General features: G+C 48.4%; 1 protein-coding gene across 4 annotated transcripts in view; it reads left to right on the forward strand.

Annotated features, from left to right (window-relative positions):
• Positions 1 to 23490, forward strand: part of LOC102461412 (transmembrane protease serine 11F-like) — a 75096-nt gene that overhangs the window by 18533 nt on the left and 33073 nt on the right. For 2 of the 4 annotated variants that reach the window (XM_075929272.2, XM_025187161.3), the window contains exon 3: positions 15524 to 15667. The gene's annotated coding sequence lies outside the window, so the exon portion shown is untranslated. Of the gene's footprint in view, positions 1 to 15504; positions 15668 to 22694; positions 22720 to 23490 lie in introns of those variants that run through there. The other 2 variants (XM_075929273.2, XM_025187162.3) reach the window with 2 other exon arrangements.

The following is a 23490-nucleotide window of genomic DNA, read 5'->3' on the forward strand; positions in this document are numbered from 1 at the left end:
AGCCCTAGGTCACCAAGTAATTACTTGATTTGCTCTGGGATTCTCATGGAACTACCAGACTTGACACCTCTCTGTCCTAGTAGGATTCTAACCCATCAAATTGACTCCAGTGAGAATTTTGCAAGCCATCAGTTACAACAGGGGTGGGGGACCTTTTCTGGATTGGGGGCCTCCTGACCCACAGAAAAATCAGTGGGGGGGCCTCATGTGGACCCTGACTGAGGAGAAAGCCACTCCCCTCGTGGGGCCCAGGCTAGAAGATTTTATGTACTCCAGCCCTGCAGGGAGGGGGGGAGAGACTGGAGCAACAGTGCAGGCTCCCCGATGTTTGGGGAGGAGCCCTGAGCCTTGGGGACCGGATCTGGGCAAGCCGGGGCTGGGATCAGGTTCCCCACCCCTGAGATACAACACAAATGATCTATGAACACTGAAAGTTATTGTACGTAGATGTTTATTTAGCCATTTATAACTCTTCCCCCCCTTTAATACATTTTTGGATTCAGTTAAGGATTGTCTGACAGTGTGATATCTGGCTAAGGGCTGAGATCCATATTGACCTAACCGTAGGTGTCTGTGCCTTTGACATTGGTAGAACTTTAAGTAAATCGGCTTTTCAGTAACTTCTCACTATATTAATCTGCAGTGGGTTTGACCCATGAAAGCTCATGATGCTAATTTATTTTGGGTGTCTCAAAGGTGCCACAGGGCCGCTCATTATTTTAGTGTTCAACGTGTCTGTCTAGACCGGAGCCACGGGGCTGAAATGCCTGAAGGGGACTGTTCGGCTTCTTGGTGACCAGAGTGGTACTCGGTTGGTTACTGGCTTGGTGACTCGAATTGTTGAATGTGCTGCTAGTTTGGGGGATTGTCTGCCCTCAGGGTGGCACCCTCGTGGTTCTTCTAGGCATCCCTCGCACAGCAGTTTGGTCATGTTACTTGAAACCTGCCCGCTTGTTCTGGCTGCCTCTGCAACTGCCCAGCTCTCAGTTTGAATATTGCGTTCCAAATGTAGAAGGACATGAAAATACTCCCTGATACAAAGCATTCCTGTGTCTTGCATTACTCTCTGGTACCATACAGATACCTGCCCCGCTCCCCCTCCCCCCCCCCCCCCGCCTCCTCCATAAGACTAATCCATCTAGTTTTGGACACTTTCTGTATTTGACTATGTGTCATGGTGCATTGTGGGATATCTGACTTGGCATCAGTGAGCAAGAATGCAATGTAATACAACTTAGTATGATTCCCGCCCCCCCCCCCCCCCCCCCACAATACCTATAAATAGCTGCAGCACTACTGGGTCTAAGTCTGTGTTGACCAAAACTGCGTGTAGACATGGCCTGTGTCTGGAAGTGAGTTCATTAGACATTGAGGAGACCATCTGCTTGCACACCCAGGGCTAATCTGGGCCAGGAACTTGTTCTGCATTCCCTGAGAGGGTCAGGAGGTTGGAGACGGTTGGGTGGAATTGGAGAAACTTTTCTGCCAGTTTCTCATTGACTTTCCTGAGGAAAGGGCAAAGAGAGGAAGGGCCAGGAAGTTGTGGGTGAGGATGGCCACCTCATCCTATGACTGTGGCATTGGCAACCTATGACTGCCATGGACGACACATAAGAACGGACATACTGGGTGAGACCAAAGGTCCATCCAGCCCAGTATCCTGTCTGCCGACAGTGGTCAATGCCAGGTGCCCCAGAGGGAGTGACTCAAACAGGTAATGATCAAGCGATCTCTCTCCTGTCTTCCATCTCCACCCTCTGACAAACAGAGGCTAGAGACACCATTCCTCACCCATCCTGGCTAATGGCCATTTATGGACTTAACCTCCATGAATTTATTAAGTTCTCTTTTAAACCCTGTTATAGTCCTAGCCTTCAACCTCCTCAGGCAAGGAGTTCTGCAGTTCCACAGGTTGACTATGTGCTGTGTGACACTACCACAAAGGAGGCGCTGCCACCATGTGTATCTTGGATCCAAGACAGACCTCTCTAAGCCAATGAGTGCCAAGCCCCCTTTCAAATGTAACAGAAGGAACAACTGAGCATTTTTTTTCAGTAGTAAAAGCGGCTGCAGGCAATGGGGGACTAGCCAAGGCTACAGATTCAGGGTATGTCTACACAGGAACTAGACACCCCACCCTGCAAGGCCCGGAAGCCCAGTCTCCAGCCAGAGTCCAGATGTCTACACAACCTGAGACAGCCCCACAATCCACACCTTGTGAGCCTGAGTTGGCTGGCCTGAGCCAGCCGTGGGCATCTCTGCAGTGTAGCTATGCCCTTCACGACCAGTCAGGACAGGACTTTGGCAAATTGTTTTGGCTAAAACGGGAACATTTCAGAAATGCGAGGACCCCCTGCCATCTTGAGGCAACTTATTTGGCGTGGGTGTTGAATTCACAAGGGGCTTTTAGGTTCTTATCACACAAGTGGTGATGGTGCCACCTCACTTACAATATTTCGCTGAGGGGGTACTGCCTTCACTGGGGAGTTCCACCTTAGAACCTGTGTTTTGGAGCCAGGACTGGTGTTCCCCGGCTTCCCCCCCCCCCTCCCATTAGCACCCTAACCACTAGGCTAGAGATTTGCTCTATTTTTCAGCGCCTGATGATGATACAAAGTGGAACAGCTTCCAGACAGAGAGCTGGGACGGGGGGGAGGTAGTAAAGAAGTCGTCTGGGAGTTCCAGGCCCTGCTCCACAGTCGGGGGCTGAGTTAGGGGTCTCTCATGTCTCAGGTGAAGTGCCCTGACCATGGAGCTAAGGGTGGCACCGGCTCGAGCCTCCCCATTTGTGTGACTCCGGCTCGTCATTTCCTTTTCTTTCAGTGAATACCCCAAGCAAACTTTTCTGACTCCCCTGCTTGGCAGAAAAAATCCAGGTTTTGGTTCAACCTGAGCCAAAATCTCTCCTCTTCCTTCTCCCGCCGCCCCAACCTGCACCATCAGCACCGCTCGTGTCAGAGGTATGATTCCAACAACGGGGGCCGGACCAAGCTCCTCGGACACAGAGGCTGTGTCTAGACTGGCCAGTTTTTCCAGAAAATAAGCCGCTTTTACACTGGCCACTTGAATTTCCGCAAAAGCACTGACGATCTCATGTAAGATTTTCTCAATCGGGACTTTTTTGCGGAAAACAAATCTGAGCTGTCTACACTGGCCCTTTTGCGCAAAAGTTTTGCGCAAAAGGACTTTTGCCCGAATGGGAGCAGCATAGTATTTCCGCAAGAACACTGACAATCGGGGCTTTTTTGCAGAAAAGCATGTCTAGATTGGTACGGATGCTTTTCCGCAAAAAGTGCTTTTGCGAAAAAGTGTCTGTGCCAATCTAGACGCTCTGTTCCGAAAGTGCTTTTAACGGAAAACTTTTCCGTTAAAAGCATTTCCGGAAAATCATGCCAGTCTAGACACAGCCAGAGCTTGTTTGACTGGAAGACTTGGATTTTTGATCAAGGAAATTGTTTAGGGGAAGTAGGATTCAAAGTCAGCTTTGTAAATAAGATTATGCCAACTATTCACCTGATTAGTCACTGGTGGTTCATAACAGAAACAGCCCTGAAGACCTCCGATACTGGCCGACTGCTCAGGCCAACATGCCCCTTGCTTTGCTTTGCTGCTTTGGCCACTGAAGTAGATGCCGATGGTTCCTTAAATGCTGACACTGAGTTGAATGGAGAAGGTGCCACCTCTTGGAACTACAGCAGCGTCCCCCACAGTGGGAAATGTTGGGAGAGATGAGGCCACGTGCTCCTGTTAAGTCAGGTCACGAAGCCAGGCCGGTGAGCGAGCACTCAATTCTGCAACGTTCAAAGCAGCTGGCCGCATCTCCCGGCCTTGACTTCCGTGGCACCATGCGGGGTCTTAGCCGGCACCAAAATGCTCAGCAGGCTGTTAAGGACTTGGGACGGACGGGAAGGCAGGCTGAGATGTTGCTTAGAAGCAGAAGCCGCTGCTTGGCGGCAGCACAGGGAGAGTTTGGAGGATGGCAGCCAAGCAGAGCATGTGGATGAGAGGAAGAAGAACTGATACCGGCCCTATAATAGTGGATGCATGCTCCATATCCCAGGAAGAGACTTTCCCCCCTCAGACTTCTCTGCTACACGCCACTTGCAGCCAAGAAGACCAAGGCCCATGTTGAAATGCTTCTCCAAACAGGAAGTGGGATGCCAGGAATGATTTGCTGGCACATCCACTCAGGGCTGGCTTGTTCCTCAAAGAATGAGGAAATAAAGAGGGAGACGGTGTGAATTGCAGGATAAAAATGAGGCAGGTCGTCATTGCTTAAGAACCCCACATTTCATGGGCATAAATGGTAAAGTCATGGCCTTGCCTGCCCCTCCCCTAGGCTGGAGGCAAGAGAGGGTCCCCGGCTAAGTGCCTGAGAGCCAGGAATGGGGCTGCCCCTAGTGAACGTACATGTTCCCCCAGCATTGTGGGAAAACAGGTCCACGCACAACATACATGCTCATCCCTGGCTCTTAGCTGCTGCACGGGGCCATCCTAGGTTTGGTCTTGGCCCTGGCGTTGCCTGGTTCTCGTTTCCCCACATAGTCCAAGCACTGCCGTTCTCCCTAGGGCGGGTGTGGTGAGTCCACTATAAAAATGGCTCATGCCTGCCCGAGCAAGAGGGGGAATAACCGCCCCTGCCGTGATGCGCCTTGATAGCTGTATAGTTCTACTGCTCAAATACATACCTGACCCAAGCGGCTGCGTCTCTACAACGCCCATGTAGATGTGGGTTTCTGCCCGCTTTTTCTTAGAGCGCATAAGCGCACGCTTTCCAAATGCTACTCTTTCTGCCCTTGGAAACTGCCTGCTGGAGGGAGGGGTGTTTGCACCCATGGCCAGAATAGGACGGGTAGGTAAGCTTTGATTTTGGATGGATGGGTGGTAACTGGAGCAGGGTAGGAGTGAGGGGGCTGCCTCTCTTCTGTCTCCTGCCGCCTCCCGCTAGCCTTGGACGAGAGGGAGGGATAGATGCTCTGCCCAGTGGGGCATGGTACAAATGAGGGGTGCCCTTCCCCCTCCCCGCTTGCTCCGCTGGCCAGGCACTCCTTCCAGATGGTGGGGTGGGATGTGGGGCTTGGCTTGCCTTGCCTTGGTCCGCCTGCCTGATGCTCCAGCCGGGGAGCGGGGGCAGGGCACAGAGGCTTGCAAGCCCCCGACTCTGCTCCCTGGCAGGAGTGCTGGGTAAGCAGAGTAGGACAAGCCCCCGGGCCCAGCTGGAGCATCGGGTGAAGAGGGAGAGTCCCGCCAGGAGCAGGGGCAGGGCTGGAGATGAGCAGGCCTGTATGCGCGGTGAGCCAGCCCCTGCCCTCTCGTGGCTACACCCCGGTCCACCCCATTCCAATCACCGTTCTAAGGCCCCGCATTCTGTCTCCTTGAGCTTTCCGCCACCGCACTGCAGGGCTCTTCTCCGTAATGGGGGAGGCGCGAACCAATCTCCTCTTCCTTTTCAAACGAAGCCGAGGGTCAGATGGGTTCCTGCAAAGCGGGGCCATCGGAAAAACACACAACGGGGCGAGCATTGCAAAGTCCTCATTTAGTTCTAGCCAGAAGGAGGAGAAAATTGACAGCCCCAAGGAGCTTGAAGCATAAAACTCTGGCAGCACCAGGATGGTTCCCTTTTTTCTTTTGGGGTTTCAAGCATGGCCACACTCAGCTATGTAATGGAAATGCGGTGCCATTGTAGCCCGCTTGGTCCCGGCAGATTAAAGAAACAACGGGAGTGAAGTAATCTCGCTTAAGGAGTGCTGGGTAAGCTTGTCTTTCACCACTCAAAGTTCATTCAATAAAAGGCGCTGTCTCACCCATCTTGTCTCTTTCTAAGGGGAATTATAGTTAAGAACATAAGAACGGCCATCTGTGGTCAGACCAAAAGTCCATCAAGCCCAGTATCCTGTCTGCCAACAGTGGCCAATACCATATGCCTCAGAGGGAGGAAACACAACAGGTAATCCTCACATGATTCCTCTCCTGTCACCCATTTACAAACAAACAGAGGCTAGGGACACCATTTCTACCCATCCTGGCTAATAGCCATTGATGGACCTAACCTCCATGAATCTATCTAGATCTTTTTTGAGCCCTGTTAAAATTCTAGCCTTCACCACATCCTCTGGCAAGGAGTTCCACAGGTTGACTGTGCACTGTGTGAAGAACTTCCCTTGATTTTTATCTCAGACTCTCTAGTTTATGAATGACTTTAGTTGGTAATGTGGAACCAACGCAGTGAGTTTTCTTGAAACATTGCGTATGAAACTTCCTTTCAGAATACAGCTGCTAATTTTCAGTGCCAACCTTTCCACCATGTTTCGTAGGGTCTCAGCTGCAGCTCCATAATGGAAGCTGGTTGTAACTCCAGCTACGGAGTTGCTGCTTCTTTCTTCAATATCCCATTGATAACAAGCAGCCCCACCTTGCTGTTCTAGTCCCCTGCGACAAGAGGGTTTTCCACCAGCAAATGAACTTTTGTCTGTTTTAGCCCATGAGTAATATCTTGGATGCACCAACACCCAATGTACATAATAAGCAAAACAATCCCACAAAACACAAAGTGATGAAGTCACATTAAGGGTGTTCCCAGGAAGAATAAGATAAAATACAATCAAAAGATACTATTCAGTTGCCTGCCTCCTGTAAGATCATAAGTCACTGAAGTGAAGCTGCAATGACTTATCAGCAATTCCCAGCAATGTGATTTCCTTGTATCACATTTCTTGTGATGCTTTTTCCTGTTTGTTTGTCACATTTCCCAATAGAAATGAAACAATTTGTTAATTTCATCCAGTGAACATCTCTACTCTCCTGACTTACTCATAGGGTAATTTCAGAGAGCTTTAAGTAAGGACAAAAGTGGCGAGGAGTCCTGTGGCACCTTATAGACTAAGGCTACGTCTACACTGGCACCCTTTTCCTGAAATGCTTAAAACGGAACAGTTTTCCGTTATAAGTATTTCCGGAAAAAGCGTGTCTACATTGGCAGGATGCTTTTCCGGAAAAGCACTTTTTCCGGAAAAGCGTCCGTGGCCAATGTAGACGCGCTTTTCCAGAAAAAAGCCCCGATCGTCATTTTCACGATCGGGGCTTTTTTGCGGAAAAGACTACTGTGCTGTCTACACTGGCCCTTTTCCAGAACAGTTTTTCTGGAAAAGGACTTTTGCCCGAACGGGAGCAGCATAGTTTTTCCGGAAAAACGCCAATAATTTTACAGTAGATCGTCATTGCTTTTCCGGAAAAGCAAGCGGCCAGTGTAGATAGCTCTCAGCTGATTCCGGAAAAGCAGCTGCTTTTACGGAATAAGTGGCCAAGTGTAGACACAGCCTAACTGAAGTGTTGGAGCATAAGCTTTCGTGGGCAAAGACCCACTTCGTCGGTTGCATGTGACGAAGTGGGTCTTTGCCCACAAAAGCTTATGCTCCAACACTTCAGTTAGTCTATAAGGTGCCACAGGACTCCTCGCCACTTTTGCAGATTCAGACTAATACGGCTACCCCTCTGATACTTAAGTAAGGACAGTGAGAGCTAAAAATTGCATTTCTCCTTGGAGACTTTTGATCTGAGCGTGTAACCAACCACTCTTGACATTACTGCGCTGATGTAGATAAAGAACAATACACGTCCGACTCTGCCCTGTTTCATCATGTAGCTTCCCTCACTACCATGCAGTATTTCACGTCGACTGTGGACAGGGCTGCGGAGTGGGGGGGGTTCAGGAAAAGGTGCATTTATCCTGGACCCAGCAATTTAAAATGACCCAAGTCTACCAGTTGTTACTGCAGCAACAGCAATGGAGCCCTGGTGGCATGCTCTGGGTGAGGCTGAGGGCTGGGTGGAAGAGACTAGCTCCCAGTCCTGCCCCTTCTACTTGAGGCTGAGTCACCCCTCCCCGCTTTGCTCAGGACCCAGCAAAATCTACCAGCCCTGGTTGTGGGACAGTTCTTCTCAATTTCTGCTTCTGTGAGATCTAAGATTCCTTGAGTAGACAGTTCGACTTGGCTAGTTATGAATGGCAGCCTTACTTCCCACACAATCGCATAGACAATACAGAATCAGGCTGTGGGAAGCCCAGAAAAAGTTACTCGGTTACAGCCCTATTTATTGAAGCCATTTGTAATTCAGTGGCAGAGATTTTGAGTCACCAGGTCTTTGGGGGGTCACTAGCAGTGTTGATGTTGTTATGATGACACACCACATCTGTCAGATTGTGAATGGATTGGCTTTCTTCAGCAGCTTGCAAGTCCGGGCAGTTCCGCAGTGCGTTAATCTCTCCTTCAGGGAGCATCAGAAGTTTCCAATCTGTATAATTATCTCTCAACAGCGCTGCAGAATGGATCTTGTTGAGGATTAACCGGTGAGAGAGGCCCATCAGCAGGGTAAGCAATTCCCTTCAGTCAGGGGCACGGGTAACAAGCCAAAGCAAGTATTTGTGAAGGAGAAGAACCCAACACATAGACAGGTGAGGCTGGAATAATTTGTATAGTGAGGGTGTGGAGACCTATTGAGCCAGACTGCGACCTCTGCATATGGCAGAAACTATTCCAAGCCCTGGGGTGTGCCAGCATCCCTCGTTCTAGAACCTATCCCATGCGTCAACAGCCATCCACACCTGTCTTCTGCTAACGGCACTCCTGCTCTAAGGCCTGGTCTACAAAGAGCTTTGCCCTAACTCCGGGTGCGCGATTGCTTTTTTTTTAAACCAATTTAGATAAGCAGAGCAAAGCCCCTTCATTCAGTGTCAACCTGGCTCGGATCAGCTGAGCGCCTCTCAGCACACTTCCTTGCACAACTCTAATTATGCCAACCAGTTGTAGCGTGATCAGCATGTTCACAAAGGGGATTGCACCACTTTGACAACAGAACATCCCATCCCTGATTCTCCCCGTACTGTACTGTGCAGAATCACATGGTGTAGGTTAATCTGTCTTCTCCCCATCCCCCTATTACGAGCTTAAAGTTTTCATCGTGGTCTGAAATAGTCAGAGACAACTCAAGCTTGAAATGCCTCCCAAACATTATTTTCTTTAACGATCACTTTAAATGTTCTTGATGTTCAGACAAACCAACTCTTCAGTTCTCTTGACCTCACTGACTTCCTGTGTCTGGGAGTTCCAGAGTCTAACCACAAGTTATGCAGAAAAAGCATTTCCTTTGATTTTGAATATGCAGATGCTGCCTTATTGTGCTATGAAATGGAAAAGGCAGCAACCTTCTGGAGTAGTCCAATATACTCTTACATTCATTGTCCAATATACCAGTGTTTCTCAACCAGTGGTACGAGTACTGTCAGGGGTACTAGAGAGAAGCCTGGGGGGATATGTCAGCACAACTGAAATTTGGAGAAAACTGAATGTTTAAGTTTTACAGTGCTTTATTATTTTTTACTTTTTACACCAAAAAATTTCATTGCCCAACTGGCTATGATTAAGTTGTTTAAACAAATGTGTTGCAATGGTAGAAAAAAATCGTGTGTATGAAAACTGTAGATACTAGGGGTACTTATAATTTTTTTTAAAAAGAGGTACTTTATAAAAATGGTGAGAAACACTCCAATATACTTATGTTCATTGTCCAATATACTTGTACGTGCTTTCTGATAAGTGTCTTTAAGAGTAAACAATCCAATCTCTCTTTGTATGAGAGTTTTTCCAGGGACTGGATTATTCTCATGCCTCATCTCTGAGGGCTCATCTACATGAGGACTTTCAGGAGAATAAATCTAAATTAAAGATTTTAATATAAAGAGGATTAAAAAGCACTCAGGCTCTGTTGGGACAATTTCATTCAGAAGTAAAGTGGCTTTAACTCAGTTTAGTATAATTCAACTACACTGATTTAAGGTTACCTTCATTCTGAACGAGCATGTCCACACGGATGTTGAAAGCCATTTCCCTAATCCATTTTAAATCCACATTAGCGCAAGGTGTGAATGCACTTTCCTTACAGTGAGTCATGCACCAAGCCTCTCTAGTTTCCTTAGGGATGGGATGATCATGACTGTACGTAGTTTTCCCAAGGAGACCACCTCCTGAATAGATATACTATCCTTTTATGATTGGCCATCCCATTCTGTAGGCACCTGAACGGGTGTTTAGCTTTTTTGACCACAGCTGCGTGAAGAAGACTCATACTTTTCCCAGACCTGTCGACAGTGATGCCTAGGGCCCCTTCTAGTGTAGACAACTGGCACCCTGGTGCACGAGCACTATGCATCCATGGCTGTTGTTTTAGCCTGGTGCCAGGGGAGCGTTCCATGTCGGGGTTTCCAAGCCAGTGTCCTGTCCATGTGACACACAGCGCGTGTCCATAATGTGGAGTTTGTCAGGAGAGAGCTGCACCACCGCCAGAGTTAAGCTGCAAGAACTCACTCCAACAGGTTGCTGAGTCTGGCCGTGCTCAGAACAGGTGGAGGGAGTCCACAAAGAGTTGCACTTAGGAGCCGTTGCTGCTTAGGAAGCAGGCTGGCTGTTTGTTTGCTTGTCGGAGAGCCCTGACAGTGTTCTCTGCTTTACCTTACGCGGATGTCACTGGTTCCTTTTGCTCTTTCCCAGCTTGGCTCCGTGTCTGTCGGCAGCAGACTGCTTTACTCCCACGGCTCTGCCGGGGACTCCTTTCTTAGGAAGATCTCCCATGGAAGCCAAGGGAAACTTTGGAGGCAGGACTCCTGGGTTGGATGGTCCTGAGCCACGAGCTTCCAGATCTCTGAGTCTTGGCACTGGGATTTATTGTCATGTTTCCTCATTGAGCCCAGCCCCGTTGTTGGATGTGTTATGGAACGGCACCCACCAGGGGAGTCCAGAGACAATTGCTGCCATGGGGAGTCCCTCGGGGAGCCGCTTGGCACATACGAGGTGAATGCCCATTGCTACACCCCTTGGAAGGAGGCAGTGCCCCTCCGCAGCGCTGGCCCCTCTTCGGGCAGGAGACAACTGTGCACATCTGGGGGGAAGGAGGTTTACAGCTCAGCGTAGCTGGAAATCTGGTGCTGTGCCAGCACATGTATTGTACCTCCCTTGCCAGCTGCTTCTTTGCCAACATGCTGATGAAGCATGTGGGAACTGGCCCTAGCCCGGTTCTGAATGTAGCAAGTGCCTGCTAGCTTTCCACCCATCCGTCTTCTGTGCCAACATCCACCCAGTCTGATAGGTGCCTAGCTCTCAGCACATGGCTGATACCGGCCTGGATAACACACCCGCTCCGTCAGCAAAAGAGGGATCTCTGCCTTACCCTTTGTGTCCTTTATCCCATTTGAGGGAGGGATGGAAAGCTGCCAGATCAGAATGGTGGCGTCCTCCCCCCTCCCTTCCCAGGCGCTGAACTGCAGTCAGACCTCCCAAGGTGCAGTGCAGAAGAAAAGAAGGTTTCGAAGTTGGTGTAAAAATCAAGGGAAACTCCATGGGAGACATCAGGGACCTTGCTGTCTAAGTGAGGGGAGATTTGGGTGCAGCAGATCCAATATCTCCTGTGGTTTGCGAGGTTTGGTCCTGCTTGCTCAGGATCATCCCAGAAAAAAGAGTCCTCTTCAAAGTATATGCTGAAGGGTTTCACCCTGGACTGGATCCTTCTGTTTGGCTTCGTTGTCCTTTGATCCTGGTAGCGAGGACTTGGAACACGCACGGCAGCACCCTCAGGGCACCGAGTAACTTAACAACACAAGGAGACTTAATTGGGCTTTGTCCCTGTGTAGACGAATCCAACGTGAAATCCACTGAGACACCAAGGGTATAATTTAGCGTTACCTCAGTTCCACAGCCTACAATGCAATAAGTGCAACTGTCAACGCAATTAATCGCGAGTGTCAACAGAGCCATGGAGGTGGGTGCCTGGCCCAGAGAGATAATAGGAATTTAGTTATTGTCCCAAACCTAGAGGCTCTCAGATACTTTTTACTCCGACGTTACTCAAGCAAACTCCCCTTGGCTGAATTTGAGGGGAATTGAGTCAAACCGAGTAAGCCTCAGGATTTGTCATGGTTAATAATCGATAGTTATGATGTACAAACTCCGAGCCTGTTCCCGCCCCCAAAGACCCAGATCACATGCTTCCTTGCAGGCAAGGGAGGGCTCTGTAAGCAGGGCTAGGGAAACCCCATCGATTTTAAAGTGACAGTTGATAATTTTAACCATTTGCAATGTCTCACACTCAGGACAAAGCTCTCTTGTCATAGTGCTCCCGCCAAATGGTATTAGGGGCATGCCTAGTCTTCCAGAAAGGACAGGAGCCAGAGAGGAGTGGCAAAGAGGCTCCAAGGCCTAGACTACAGCCGTAAGAGCAAAGGGGGAAGGCTCTGGGTTTTGGTGTGGAAAAGAGGCGATTGAGGAAGGACATGAGCGCGGTCTTCAAATACTTGCAAGGCTGCCATGTCACGGATGGAGAAAAGTTGTTCTCTCTTGCCACAGAGGGCAGGGCAAGAGCCAATGGGGTTCATGTTTCAGAGCCGAACAGATTTAGATAAAATCTGTTTTCCCCGGCTGTTCTCAGGGGAAATTTCCTAAGTGAGAACAGCCGGACAAAGGGACAGGCTGCCTCGGCAGGGTGTGGCAGCTCCTTCACCGGAGACTATCTAAAGGAGGCTGGAGGGCCATCTGTCTTGAATGGTTTAGACCCAACAAGTCCTACATCTGGGCAGGCACTTAAACTAGATCAGAGGTTCTCCAACTTCACTGCACTTTGCTCCCTTCCTGGCAACAAAAGTTGCCACCACCCAGGGCTGTTGCTGGGTGGGGAGACTTGGGTTTCAGCCTAGGGCCCCGGCAAGTCTCACGCTAGCCCTGGTGACTCCTTTAAAATGGGGTCGCAACCCCCTTTGGGGTCCTGACCCACCATTTGAGAACTGCTGGATTAATGACCCGTGGCAGCCCCTTCGAACGGCTGCTTCATTGATTCCAGGACTGGGTCACCCGCACCTGTAGGTTTGGCCGTTCATAGCCCCGACACCTCTGGGCTTGCTGCATCAGAGATGAATGTAAAAAAAAAATTATTTGCGCTCCGGCAGCTGATTGCTGGAGTCCCGGCATCTCTTTCATTGCAAATGAAGCCCCATCTCTAACCCTGTTGGTCTAAAGATCAGTTACACAGCTTGTTCTTCCCTACTCTGGCCCACCAGCAGGAGGGGCAAAAAGGGCAGTTGGCCTGGGGCCTGGTGGTTCAAATGGGCCTGGGCCCTTTAAATTGCTGCAGGAGCACCGTGCAACATGTGCTGTGTGGCTCTGAGGGCTGGAGGGGAGGGGCTACCTCTGGCCCTGCCCCTTATGCCAGAGGTCGCACCCCTACTGGAACCATATTGCTGCTCCCTCCCGCCTGGCCCAGGGACCCATGCAGATTGTCTGAGCCCCTGTCCTCACTCTCTGGTCTGCAACCTTGAGACCACTGATGCATCCAAGAGACCCTTGGCCTTCTGGATTAACCGTCGGGCCTTACATAGGGCACATCCCGCCACACGCCTCCAGAAAAATCTCTCAGCTGTTCACAGAATAACGTACCCGCCGTGGACCCGAGTCTCCTGCACGTCAATGAGGAGTAACCCCACGGATGACAAAGGAATAACCGCAAGGGACAAACAGTGGAAGTAAGAGGAGAATCTGACCCTGGTTTCTAACAGGAATGGCTTTGTCCATCATTGATACGCAGCCTCTGCTGGAGTGGAGTATGACAGCCCTTCAGCCATCTGCCAACGTTTGCTTTAAACGAAGAACCCTGGGTCCAGTTCAAATCACAGGCAGAATTTTAGACTGAACTCAGTTACCCTGAGTGTACTTAATATTCCATACTTCAGCCAAAAGCACCCTGTGGCTTTAATAACCCCAAGTGGTCAGGATTCAGAATTTCTTTTTCATGTCTGGAGTTTAGTTCCACCCAAAACCGTAGATATTCTGACCACAGTGCCCCCTAACAGCACAGATAGATACTGACGCGATCTTAACAAGAACTCATCCTACACTTGGTTTATCTAGACGGGGGGTTGCTGCACAAAGCGGTTGCAAAGCATTGGAGTGGGGAGGGTCACAAGGCATTGAAAACATGATGCCAGTCTAAAGCAAAGAAAATCTTGCGCAAGTATCCTGTTAGCCTCTTGAAATACACACTGAATGACGTAAGCTGATCATTATCCTCGATTTTTTTTTTATCAAAGAATAAAAAAATTTAAAGAGTTTGTGGAAAAGTTTGGTTTTGAGTAAGGAATCTCCAGCCCGCAATTGTTGAGAGACACTGGCTATGTCAAAGCGTTGTGCTTTTGTTTTAACTTGAGTTTACTGATGGGCAGTTCAGTCAATCTACGTTAACATCACTGTGCATGCTAGTCTTGACACTTCGCAAATGTGTTACACATCACACAAGTGATCGATTTACTGGAATAAATGTTTTCAGGACTCTTACGTTTCCGGCATTTCTAATTTAGAGTTTATCATATTACTTCCATTTAACTAACAGGCAATCAATTAACTGAAGATTAGAAAAGGACCAGGGATTTTTAGCTACGCAGTGTATAGTGGCGTAGCTTTGTTGATGTAGGATCTCGTATGTAGCTACTCAATGCTGGTAGGAAAGAACTGTTCCATCACTATAATTAAACCACCTCAACATGCTTTCTCAGGTGGACACAGAACATAAGAACTAGAGGTCGCCAAATGAAATTAATAGGTAGCAGGTTTAAAACAAACAAAGGGAATGCCGTGCATAGTCAACCTGTGGAACTCATTGCCAGAGGATGTTATGAAGACCAGAACTTTAACAGGGTTCAAAAAAGAACTAGATAAATTCATGGAGGATAAGTCCATCAAAGCTAATTAGCCAGAATGGGTAGGAATGGTGTCCCTAGCTCCTGTTTGTCAGAGGCTGGAAATGCATGATGGGACGGATCGCTTCATGATTCCTTGTTCTGTTCATACCCTCTGGGGCACCTGATGCTGGCCACTGTCAGAAGACAGGATACTGGGCTAGATGGACCTTTGGTCTGACCCAGTATGGCCATTCTTATGACACAGCCCTGTGTGCATTACCACTTGTGCCAGTGAAATGTGTCACTCAGGATGTGTTTTCCCACCTCTAAGTGACATCAACGGCAGTGTAGACATGACCTAATCCAGCCAGACCTTTAGAGGAAGGCTCTCAAGTTGTGTAAATCAACATTGCTCTACTCCAGTCAATAGGGCAGATCCCCACCTGGTGTGAACTGGCATAGCTCTCTATTAGTGTTGATGGAATGGTACCCATTGACCCCAGCTAAGGCTCTGGCTGTGTATGTCTGGGATTTTTGTTTTCTGCCTAGATACTGTCCAGTATTGTCTTGTTTGTCTTTACTTAGCTGGCAGAGAGAAATGAATGTTTCTTCCTTGAAAAACTCTCAAGACTTTAATGATTGACGGGTGTTGTAAGGAGTAATTAATTATTGCTTGCAACAGGCACTGGGATTCCTGGATGAAAGACACAGTGCAATAGGTGTACTGTTATTGTTGTGATTACTCCCTTGAAACCGCATTACTGGCTAAAGCCTCTGTCACCCAGACTCGTTGGACTTGTTTTCTTCCAGCTTGCCTGTGACTCCCTGTTGAAAAATCTTAATCCGTCCCATAAAACCTCCAATTGGTGCGGTGGTGCTGCACATCGGCGTGTGGAGCTCAGAGTGGCAGGTAGCCTGAGCAGAAGAGAAGTGCTCCTCAGCCGGACCCCGGAGGTATGTGCAGCGTCCCCTATCCGCCTGTTGGTGGTTGGGAGCTCGGGACAGGTGCAGGCACATAGCACAGCGATCTACAGCCATGCCAAGATCAACGGGGCAGTGCCGGCTCAGTCTTTCCTGAGATTTAACTGGCTTCCTTGGCTGTGGTTCATGCCAGTTCTTCCTCTCTTGCACGTCCCTGCGAAGTGACCTGTGGAGGGGGATGAGGAGGGGAGACCGGCCATTTCACTCGGTCGCTGTCTCCATAGCACCCGACTTTCCTGCCCTCACTGACCTGACCTCAGCACCCTAGAGAAGTCCTCTACCGCTTCCTCTTGAGGTGCTTGTATGGGTGAGAGGGCTCCAAACTGCCCTGTTCTCCTCTGTCCCAGCCAGCAGGGGAGCCAGGCAAGAAAGGAAGGCCCCGGAGCAAGCTCAGAGCATTGGGCTCTTAAAGAAAAAAAAATTGTTTTTTGGGGGGGAAACTGGCTACTGGAGAGAGCTTCATCCTCATGGCGGCCACATCCCATTCCGGAACCCCGAGACTTTGTCATCCTGGTCTTGAGAGAGATCCAGAGAGCAGGAACCAGAAGATAGTTCCTTCTCTCCTGGCTGCAGCTGAATCCCAGATACGATTTGGGAACAAATGGGTTAGGACTTTAACAGCAACAGCAGTGCCAGCCCACCTTCAGTAACTTCCCTTCTCCTTGCAAGCCTCATCATTACCTTCTTGGACTGCATCTGGAGAAGGTTTTCTGCTGAATCTCTCCAGCTGCAGGGCAAGGAAACAGATGTTAAGAGGAAAACCAAACGTAGTACTTCACATTTCCAAGGCTGACATGCTTTCCTCTTCTTTTCTTTACCTTGAACAAAAGGTTGGAGAGGTTTACTGGTGTGTTTGCAGTATGTTGCTGTACGCCAACCCCTGGACCTTGTTTAACACTGTTTAGAGGTGGACAGTGACTAGGCTGTGTTAACACCTTTGTTCCACCTACATTGATATAACAGCACTCGAAGTGTTGGTAGAAGCATGGAGGGGAGAATAATTGCGAAGGGAAGGCTATGTTTGTGGAACGTGAAGGGGCGGTAAGATGTAAATCTGGTGTGCTCTCAGAATGGAGAACAGGACTGTCGGTGGGCAAGAGGCAGGGTCTCCCTGCAGCTGGCTTGTCGAGGGAGGACACCAGAGGAAAACAGGAAGTTGTTTGGGTTGGGGCTCAGTGTCTCATTCCGGTGTGTCGAGTATTTCCCAGTAGAGTGGATGGGTGCCTGTTGTGGTTGTGGGAGAGACGTTGTATCAGAATGGAGCACCGAAGAACGGCCACACGCTGTTTGCTTTGTGAGGCACTGTAGCGAAGTAGCGTTGTTTCTTCCATTCTTTAAGAGCAGCCCTGTGACACCTTGAACTCTAACTCAGTGGTTCTCAAACTTTTGTATTCGTGGCCCCTTCTGCCCAGTAAGTCTCTGAGGCTTCGTCTACACTGCAGGGTTTTTGTGCAAGAGATCTGCAAAAGCTTCTTGCGCAAAAGCACGTCCACACCTCAAAAGCGCGTCGCAAAAGCCACGTGCTTTTGCGCATGAGAGTGTCCACACTGCGTGGACGCTATTGGGCAAGAAAGCTGACTGGCCATCAGAGCACCTGTGCTTTTGCCCATAGGGATTTCTTGCACAAAAACCCCTCCGGAGCGTCCACACCTGCCTTTTTGTGCGAGAGCTGTAGCGCAAAAAGGAGTTATGCCTCGTGGGGAGAGGAATAACTCTACCTGCAAAAGCCCTCTGTTCTGTCGATTGACTTGCACAAAAATGCGCTTCAGGTGTGGCCACTCTGCTGGTTTGTGCACAAAAACCTTGTAGTGTAGACATAGCTTGAGTGTGACACCCCTCCTTCCCCCAAATTAAAATACTCTTTTATATTTAGCACTGTTATCCATGCTGGAGGTGAAGCAAGGTTTGGCATGGAGACTGACGACTCTTGGACCCCTCCTCTCCTGGCAATAACCTTGTGACCCCCCCGAGGGTTCATAGCCCCCAGTTTGAGAACCCCTGCTCTAAGCAAATGATTTCTGTGGTTGCTAAGCAACAACTTCCCTGCACTTTATCGAAGGACGGGCCCATCGATGGAGGGGAGGGCAAGGAGATGATTGCTCCAGGGCTCAGCCATTCAAAAGGGCCGGCTGTTCCTAGCAGCAGCCACCGCTGCTACCGTGGCAGCCTTGCCCTTTGCTTTATCAGCAGGATCTGCTCTAGGATTTACCAGACGTGCTGCCCGAGCTGGTGGGTTTCACACAGCCCGGGCAGCGCACCAGACTGGGCTTTAAACGGGGTTGAGGCACAAGGTGGCAGTGACGAAATGATCAACGTTTGCTGGCCCTACTGCACTAGCTCCTAAGCATACAGCCCCAGCGGACCCCTGACCTGGATTGGCAAACGGCACGGGCTGAATGCTGGCAATTATACACTGCACCCTCCAAGACAGCAGAGACCTATATGAGAGCTGAAGGGAAGATATATGCCTCTTGTAGGTACACACTTGGTGTGTGTGTAAACACAGACTGCAACACAGCTCTGTAATCTGGTTTGCAGCCTGCCGGGAGACCTTTATGAGCAAATAAAACCTACTGGCTTCCATAAGGATGTCTGCAGGCAAAACTCTGTCTGCCTGGTTTTTCTTGCCGGACTGAATATTTTGTGTGTGTGTGTGTGTAAATCCATTGTGGGGTTACAGTGGCTGGTCGGGTACAGAGCTGTGTGAAAGAAAGGGAGGTGCCAGGAGTGTATACTATATTTTTAAAATGTAAGACAACTCTTTGTATCTAGGGCAGGTCGAAAAGTTTCCTTCGGAACACTTTTCCACGGGAAAAGACAGATTTGTCAAAATCCACAAGAAATGTGTCAATTTCAGTGACATTTCATGTGAACAAATTTTGGGGGAGGATTGTCAAATTAATACCGTTGATCTTTCTGGAATGTTTCCAGCTTATATTTTTACATTATCAATCTACAATAATAAACTCAAAGTGAAATGAAACCTCCAAAGATGATGTCTGGAATGTCTATCAAAATGAAACAATTTGTGTCACCCCAAATTATTTTTCCCCTAAACCTTATTTTTGAAATTTGATGATTCCTTTTGAGGTTTGGAACAAAAACAAACTTGGAAGTGGTGGAATTTCCCAGGAAATGGGAAAATCCAGTTCCTGGCCAGCATTCGTGCTGAGGGCAGTGTTGAGAGTCTAATCATGATGATTGTTAGTGGCACATGTGGCCTAGCCATACGGTATCCCATAGGTTCTAGCACTGGTCAATTCATTTCTGCCAGCAGGGGAGCAAACGCCGGTGTGTTAATCACCATACTGTCTAACCCTAGTGGAGTTAGCTTGTTTGTACCAAGTACTGCCCTGACTGGGATAGATTTGCTTTGGTTGCAGCAACAATTGCAAATCTTGAATGCCATGTGACAGGAGAGAAGAAAAGCTGACGTAGATACAGGATGTGCTCTCCATCTGAGATTATATTCATTCTTTGCTTGTGTTCCTTAATTTCATGTATCTAGACTGAGAGTGACTGTTTAGTGCATGGAAAATGCAAGAAAGCAACTTCACGGTGGCGGAATTTGAAAAACAAAACAAAACCTTCATATCCAAGCGGCCCTTAGGAAGTGTCCTGGTTTAAAAGTTGCAAGAAGAAAAGATGAATTAGCCAAGTGAAATGTCCCAGTTCAATAGAAAAGATGGGGAGTTGTAAATCGCTGCTAACAAACTGAGGACCTGAGCCCATAACCATGCTCGTGAATAACTTCATTCACATAAGTAGGCTTCGTGAACCCAAAGTTACTCAGCTCACAAGTGGCTGCAGAATAAAGCTCCATCACCAGTATTAGCATGAGGGCTCAGTGAAAACTTTTTTTTTTTTTTTTTGCACAGGAAATGACTTTTTTTTCCCCCTGGGCAAAATGGAAACCTTCAATAAATTTTTGGGAGAGATTTGTCAAAAACCTGCAAAAAAATGTCTTGACAATTTCTCAGCTACTTCTAATCACCTCACCTACCTTGAGAAGAAACGCAGGGTGTTTTCTTTCCAAATCAGCTTTATTTAGCTTTATTCTTGGCGCATGTTGTTGATCAGCAAACCGCTTCATCTCCTTCCCCCTTTCTTTTGAAAATAGAGTTCTACAGTGAATCTAACATCATAGAACACTAGAACTGGAAGGAACCTCGAGAGATCATGAAGTCCAGTCCCCTGCCCTTATGGCAGGACCAAGCATGGTCTATATCATCCCTGATAGATGTCTATCACAAGTGTTAGTGATTTATATTGCAGCTCCTCCTAAAACAGGTCTCTTTATACATCTTATTCTTCCTAAACTCTCACCTCTCTAGTAATTTTTTGGAAGAATAGGGAGCCTGTTTCAGATTTTTCCCAGAGACCCCCAAAACCATTGGCTGGCTGTGAGCCGGGGTTAGATTTATGCATAATTACACATCAAAAGGTAGCATGTGAGGTCTCTTATCAAGTTCAGTAGCTAGTGGTCTTTGTCATTGTGAAATGTGTGTGTAGCTAATACTGAAGTGTTTTTTGGAATTAATAATTCAAATTACTAAAATTAATATGGGAAACCACCCAACGCCAGTTTAACCATGAATTCCTAGGAAATCCAAAGGCCAAATTATATTTGTAGAGTAGTTCTAAAAAGCCTAACTATTGAGTAATTTACATGATGTCCAAAATGTAACAAAACCCTTTCAAGCATTTGACCAAGATACTTACAAAAGGGCTAAACCCGGGTCACTCAGACCCATCTTGGTCTGCTCCAGATTGGTCAAGTGGATATTAGCAATGAACCCTTTAAGAGTTTGTCGTGTACCCTATAACGAACAAAGGATGTCCTTGCCAATACTGACTTCAGCTATAAAAACCAATCAGAGACTGTTTACCCTTCATCCAGAGAAGATTTACAACCTTTTCCCCCAGCACCTGGCTTCACATAGGAGATAACACTAGTTTGTGGGGTAGAAAAAGCCATGTTGGTTCCTTTTAAGAGAGTCTTACTGAAGACCATCTGCAGTCACCCGGTCAGTCCTTTTTAGAAAAGTCCTCTTATTTCATTAGTTGTTCTTTGACCGAGATGCCTTCCCTACTTCATTCCTTTTGGCCTTTATAATACATTATTTTCAAAGTCTTCTTTCCCCTTCCTGGTCAGCCCCTTGCTTGACAATAAACCTCGATTTCCTTAATGAAATTTATGCTAACTTGAAGTCCTGAATTTTATACTTGTTTTACCATTGTGTCTGTACTCTAAACTATGGTGTTAAGGTCTTGGAGTGAGCTCTGTTCCTTGCAGGCAGGAGATAACTGACCCGTCTCCTTGTCTGGTCATGTGTGTGTTGTGTGTAGCTGGCTGTAGGAGGTAGGCCTATTATCTGGGTGTGAAGCAGAGCAGGGACCCAAGGTGGAACTGGTAAGTTGGGGCACTGTTTCTTGGGGAGCAGACAATCAGTGACGGCTGCGACTGTCCAGTGGTCCAGGGTGTGTACATTCCAGGGAGCTGGCGGGAGGGCTCAGGCATTGGGGTATGCCTATTGCTAACCTTTTGAGACAGAACAGGGCTTGAACGGCCTAGAGGGAAAGTGCTGGTGTTGCCAGTAGCTGGTGGAGTCAGGGGAGCTGATCCTGGCAGGCATAGGCCAGAGGCCTCATGCCAAGGGCAGGTAGCAGTGAGAAGGCTCCCAACCGTGGGTATTTTGGGAAGTGACAGGCACATTGACCCTGCCTGGATGTTAAGGGAGGGGCTTACAGAAAGGAACTGACCCAGGGAGGTGCTGCAGAGGTAGCGTTGGGGTTCAAGACAACCAAGGAAAGTGCCCTTCTGTTAGGGGATGCGCTTCTGCCTGCTTGCCACATGCCCGAAGAAAGGTCCTCATGTCCCAGCCTGCCTCGGCCACCTGGAGGAATCTGTTTTCCATTGGATGAAAACCTCTCATCAATTGGAGCCGCACTTCTTAAGAAGTCTGTAGTGATAGACCTGGGCAGCACATCCCTTCTCACACACAGCAGTGCAGAGAAAAATCACTGATGTCGACAGCTCTGAATGGGGATTACCGTGGAGGAGAAGCTGGATATGAGTCAGCAGTGTGCCCTTGTAGCCAAGCAGGCTAATGGTATAATGGGGTGCATTAGGAGGAGCGTTGCCAGCAGATCCAGAGAAGTGATTATTCCCCTTTATTTGGCTCTGGTGAGGCCACATCTGGAGTATTGTGTCCAGTTATGGGCACAGAAAGGATGTGGATGCATTGGAGAGAGTCCAGAGGAGGGCAACAAAAATGATTAGGGGGCTGGAGCACATAACCTATGAGGAGAGGCTGAGGGAGTTGGGCTTATTTAGTCTGCAGAAGAGAAGAGTGAGGGGGGATTTGACAGCAGCCTTCAACTTTCAAGTAGGAATAAGAAATCCTCCGGAAAAGGCTTTATTTTCCGGAGAATAACGTCTAGACTGGCGCTTTTCTCTGGATTTTCCCCAAGCCGGAAAAAAGCGGCAGCCATGTTAATGCAAATGCCGCGGGGGATATTTAAATCCCCCGCGGATTTGCCTATTCCAACGTGCTACATTAGCATCCCTTTTCCAGAAGGGATGCCAGTGTAGACGTAGCCTGTGTGTGCAGAAAGCATGGTCCTCAGTGCTCTGGGCCAGGCTCATGTTGGCCAGAATTTATAGCTCACCCCTGGCTGCATCTGACCACAAGAGACTTAGGGGCTTATCCCAACTCTGACTGTGGAGCGAGAGAGAACACCCAGAACGTTCTATCTCTGACAAGGGTTCTCAGGGCGCATGGCAAGATCACTCAAACTGGGAGTGATACCAGGTCATTAAAATCTATGAACGAATAACATGCCTTAGGAAACAGAGGCTTACAAGAACACAGTGCAGTTCTAGGACTCCCTCTGGTAACATTTCAAGAGTTACTGAGCCTAGCCTACTTACTCTTTTCCCTGAAGACCTGATGTGAAGAGATGGAGGACCAGCCTTGCCCCTGGCATGCCTGGTGAAGGTGAAGGTCCAAAAAGGCAGAGCGGTGAGTAGCTAAGCTGGACTGTAAATCTGAGTGAATAATTTTATAGAAGGGAGAGAAGCTGAAGAGCAGACGGACTGTAGATTATTGGCTCTCCGACGGACCAAGCATGGATATTTTATAGGGCCTTGGCACTGCTTAATTCTTGCCCAACCTCCCATGCCCAAATTTTATTTCCTCGCCCTTAGAAATTTTCAGACACACTTACTTCATAGGTTAATATTTGATTACGCTTATTCCTTCATATTAATGAGAATTATCACACTCCCAAAATTGTTACCGTTGGTCGTCTTTGCAATTTCTCTGCTCAGTGGTATGCCCTGTGGTTACCAACCCATTCTGGGCACCAGATGAACCGGCTCAACTTTAGGTTCAGTTCCCTCATTTAGCTCCTCAAAGTGGAGGAGTGACCAAGTTGGCATTTTATCTAGGCCAAAGGTTGCAAGTGCTTAGGCTAGCTTACTTGACTCATTTGCTTTAGCTGTTTATACAAAATACAGGGCGAGTGGTTTCTTGCATTACAGGAGGCCCCCGAGATGCGACCGCCCGAGTTCCGATCACCCGCACTTACAACCATTTTTGTAAGCGTGGAAGGGGCCAGAAACCCCCATCCAGGAGGTTAGAGGGAGGAACTAGGCCTTTGGTTCTTTCCTTCCATGATTCTTCAGGGACCTCAAGGGGTCGTCAAGGCCAGTCCTCTGCCCTCGTGGCATGACCAAAGCGACACCCCAAAGGGTATAAATGGGGTTTGTATGAGGTGACGGCCTTGTGGTA

Source organism: Pelodiscus sinensis, chromosome 4 (genome assembly GCF_052426305.1).
Source record: "Pelodiscus sinensis isolate ZL-2025 chromosome 4, ASM5242630v1, whole genome shotgun sequence".
Classification (NCBI taxonomy): domain Eukaryota; kingdom Metazoa; phylum Chordata; order Testudines; family Trionychidae; genus Pelodiscus; species Pelodiscus sinensis.